Source organism: Mus caroli, unplaced genomic scaffold (genome assembly GCF_978045245.1).
Source record: "Mus caroli unplaced genomic scaffold, Mus_caroli_1 scaffold_2, whole genome shotgun sequence".
NCBI classification, from domain to species: Eukaryota; Metazoa; Chordata; class Mammalia; order Rodentia; family Muridae; genus Mus; species Mus caroli.
The window spans coordinates 95,267,189-95,271,659 of NW_028227257.1; the positions used below are offsets into that span (position 1 = coordinate 95,267,189).

General features: G+C 42.7%; 1 pseudogene; it reads left to right on the forward strand.

Annotated features, from left to right (window-relative positions):
- The first annotated feature begins 630 nt into the window (after positions 1 to 630).
- LOC110306324 (melanoma inhibitory activity protein 2-like) lies at positions 631 to 2,656 on the forward strand (annotated as a pseudogene).
- The last annotated feature ends 1,815 nt before the right edge of the window (positions 2,657 to 4,471 follow it).

Consider the following 4,471-nt stretch of genomic DNA (forward strand, 5'->3'; position numbering starts at 1 on the left):
GCCATCCAGCTATGAAGAAACCAGAGGTCATGGGTCCCATCTACCCACATTTAAATCCTAACCATTCCCTTCAAGCGACGGCTTATTTGTCATTCATCTTTCTGATCTTCCATCTCTTCATCCATGAGATGGAGCTGATCACAATAGTACCTACATAGGTAAAGCCAATGAAGTAATCTGAGCTAAGAAGTATCTATCTTAGTCAGCAGTTAGCTACCACTGGGGCTTGTGTTGCTATTAGCAACCCCATCTGAGTCTAAAGTAAATGGATCATAAAAGAACATCAGAGAGCAAAGAAAGGTAAATTGAAAAAAAAAATGGCACCGGGCCTGCTGCTGGCTACCTGGCCATCTTCAAAACCTCTGCCTGTGGGCACAGAGATGGCATGTCCCAGGGTGGTGGCACAAGGTGGGTTCTGGAGCAGCTGCCCAGGGAATAACAAATAAATGCTTTTAACTGCTGAGCCATCTCACCAGCCTCTCCTTCTGTTTTTGATGACTAATTTCAATTTATTGTAATTGGAGATTACATACTTCTCAAGACTTCATATGGTCTGTGTATTGAATCTTGAGTATTTCTCACTTTGGGGCTAATATCCTCTTACCAGTTGCGACAGCATTGCCTGAAGCTATGAGAGCAGACTTTAATCCCAATGGGTTTTCACTGGAATTGGCAATATGTGTGCTCACCATTGGACTGCTTGCCATTGTCTTGTTTCTGTGGAGAGGCTTCTGATCAATTTGAAGCCAATTTTATGTGGGAAGAGGAAAAAAAACTTGCTCTTGAGCTTTCTGCACTAATTGAAAATTGTAAACTAACTTGAAAAAGTCAGCTTTGTTCCAAAGGAATTTGAAGGCTTAGAGTCATCTTTAAAAGGAGGCCAGCTTTGAGAAGGAGTCAACAGAAGCACAAAGTTTGGAGGCAACCTATGAAAATCTGAAAAGATCCAAATCTAAACTTGAAGATGAATACTCCTAGAGAAAAACAAGAAGAGAGAGCTAAACATTCTGAACAAGATGAGTTGGTGGCTGATATTTCAAAAAGGATACAGTCCCTAGAAGATGAATCAAAATCTCCCAAATCACAAGTAGCTAAAACCAAAACAACCTTTAGAATATTTGGAATCAATGAAGAGCGACTCAAGGGAGCAATAAAAGATGCCTGGAATGAAAATTCTCAACTTTGGGAAAGCCAGAAACAGCTTTTACAGGAAACTGAAATAATGAAAGAACAAGTGAGTGATCTCAATAAACAGAAAGTGGCATTGGAAGAGTCCAGAGCACAGGCAGAACAAGCTCTGAGTGAGAAGGAAACTCATATTGAATCTCTGATCAAGAGCCTGCTAAAGATGAAAGATGGGCTGCTGTGCCTGGAGAAGACATAGCAGATGATGGGAATCTGGACTTGGACATGAAGAGTGGCCTAGAAAACACTGCTGCCTTAGGTAATTAGCCAAAGGGAGCTTTGAAGAAGCTGATTTATGCAGCTAAGTTAAATGCTTCTTTAAAAGCCTTGGAAGGAGAACGAAATCAAATTTATACTCAATTACCTGAAGTGGATCAAATAGAAGAAGACCTTACAGAGCCTATCAAAAGTCTTGAGTCTAAACAAGCATCCTTGCAGTCAGAAAAGGCACAGTGTGAAAGTGAGAGCTAGAAACTTCACCAGAAACTGAAAGTAATAACTGACCTGTACCAAGAAAATGAAATGAAACTTCACAGGAAACTAACAGGAGAAGAAAATTACCGACTAGAGAAAGAAGAAAAACTTTCCAAAGTAGATGAGAAAATCACCCACGAGACCGAGGAGCTGGAGACCTGCAGACAGCGTGCCAAGGATCTTGAAGAAGAGCTGGAGAGAACAATTCATTCTTACCAGGGGCAGGTTATTTCTCATAGGGAAAAAAAAAAAAAAGGGCACATGATAATTGGCTGGCAGCTCGGACTCTTGAAAGAAATCTCAAGAATTTAAGAAAAGAAAACGCCCACAACGAGCACAAATTAACGGAAACCGAGTTTAAAGTTGAACTTTTAGAAAAACCTCCTTATTCCAAATAAGGCATTTGGCAGAGAGCACTCCCCATAGGGTCTCTCACCATTGGGCCAACCTCCATCTGAAACCAGAGCTTTTCTCTCTCCTCCAACTCTCACTTTTGCTTCCCGGGAAAGGAGGAAGACACTCACGAGGCCCTGAGAACCTTGTGGACCATCAGATGAACACTGAAAGAGGAAACTCAAACTATGACAGGTTATCTGATGCTCCTAGAGCACCTTCCCTTCCGACAGGTCTCTGCCACCTTTGTGGGAACAAGATCGCAGGATTACAGCCCATCCACCACCAGGCCAACCATATTTTGATCCAGCTCTACTAATTCTGGTAGGCTCTCTGAACCAGAAGAACTCAGAAGTTATAATATGCCTTCTTTGGATAAAGTGGATAGGCCAGTATCCTCAGAAATGGAATCCAATAGAAACCATACCAAAGATAATCTCAGTAACATGTGACTGATTCTCCTCTCCCTGCTGATCGCAAAGCAGCTGCCCATGGCTTCCTCCCTCCACCATTTCCCCCAGTCAGACCCATAGTTTCTAGTGAATCCAAGTGGCACACGCCTTTAATCTCAGCACTTGGGAGGCAGAGGCAGGCAGATTTCTGAGTTCGAGGCCAGCCTGGTCTACAGAGTGAGTTCCAGGACAGCCAGGGCTATACAGAGAAACTCTATTTCGGAGGGGAAAAAAACAATCTAGTGAATCCAAGGAGCCAGTTCATGAGAAGGGTCCCTACCTCATCCAGGAAACATTTATATAACTCCCCGAGATTTTTTTTTCCACCAAGGGACTTCCCTGGCCCACCACTTCCTCTCTTCCCTCGCTTTCCACATTGCCCTTCCTTAAGAGCTGGGTTCTTCCTCCCACCCCATCATCCTGAAAGTAGAAGTGAACTCCCCACAGATTTGATTCTGCCTTCAAAAGAGCCTGCAGCTGACCCTCCAGAAAAACAGAATTGACGGCATTTGGTCTCGTTGGCAGTCATTTCCTTCTCATTTTAAGTTTAAGTAACTGCTGTTACTTATGTGGTTATATTTTTGCTCAAATTGAAGAAGTATAATTCTCAGGATAGTATTTTGTAAATAGAAATGATCTAAATATGAAAAAAAAATGCTGGTCCTGAGAAACCAACTTGCTGTTTTTGAGGGGTTTGCTGCATAAAGTAAAATGGAGACACTCAAAGATCCTTCTTTACTCAATGACTTCAAGTTGCATGCAAGAATAGAGGGTCAGGGGGCTGGAGAGATGGTTCAGTAGTTAAGAGCACTGACTGTTTATTCTTCCAGAGGTCTTGAGTTCAATTTCCAGCAACCACATGGAGGTTCACAACCATCTGTAATGGGATCTGATGCCCTCTTCTGGTGTCTGAAGATAAATAGCTACAGAATATTTGCATACATAAAGTAAATAAATAAATAGTTCTTTAAATAAAAAAATAAAATGAAATAAAGGCAGAGGGTCCTGAGCACCCAAAAAGGCACTGAACTGAGCAGCAAACACCACCAAGAGCCCTCACCTTGGTTCCCTGAATGCCATTTTTTTTTCTGGAAAATTCGAATTGCTTCTCCTCTCCTTCCTCCCACCTTCCTCCTCCCAGGGAAACAGAAGTTCCTGAAGACCAGAGAAAAGGTCAGAGGACTGCACCGGCCTGGCCAGGAGCCACCAACAGCTTCCTGCCAGGAGGTCCCTGTGAGCTGACTCCTACCCCCAAGAAACCCAAATAAAGCTGTCACCCCTGTGGAGAGCGGTTTTTTTCCTTTTACGGGATGTATTAAGAAAGATTTCATATTCACCTTTTCCAGACGCAGCATGGTCAGTCAACCCTTACCTTCCTGTAGCTGCTATGGTGGATAGACTTGGCCCCACCTAAAATGTACAAAGTCACTGACCTTTACTTCTGATAAGTCCTTTTCATTCTTTTTCCCTTCTAATCTACACTCACTCCAGAGCACATTATTAGGCCATGGACAGTGTCCTTATGATTTAAGTCCATGTATCTTCTAAAAAATAGCTATCAAGGCTTAATTCATTTTCACCCCCAGGAAATACAAGTTTAAAGAGAAGCATCCATGTGCCCAATACTTTACACATACTTCATTTTACCCTCACACAAGCTTGTGTGAGTATAACCGTGACTTCTTGGCCAACAATAGGAGCTCAGAGGCATGTGACAGTTCACCAAACGTTCCAAGCACCGGTGAGAACAGCCTAACATCTCAACTGAGTTGATCTGAATCCAACACTGTATGTGTCCCAGCACACTTCCATATGTACAATAGATCAGAGACAGAGAATTTTGGAATATCTGGGATATTGAAGAGATCTTTAGTAAGAGACCGGAGTCTGAAAACTTCCTCTTGTGTCTTTTAAGTCAGCTGCCCAGCTTCCTTCTTCTGGAAGGAGTCTATCTTCTGAGTCCCAGG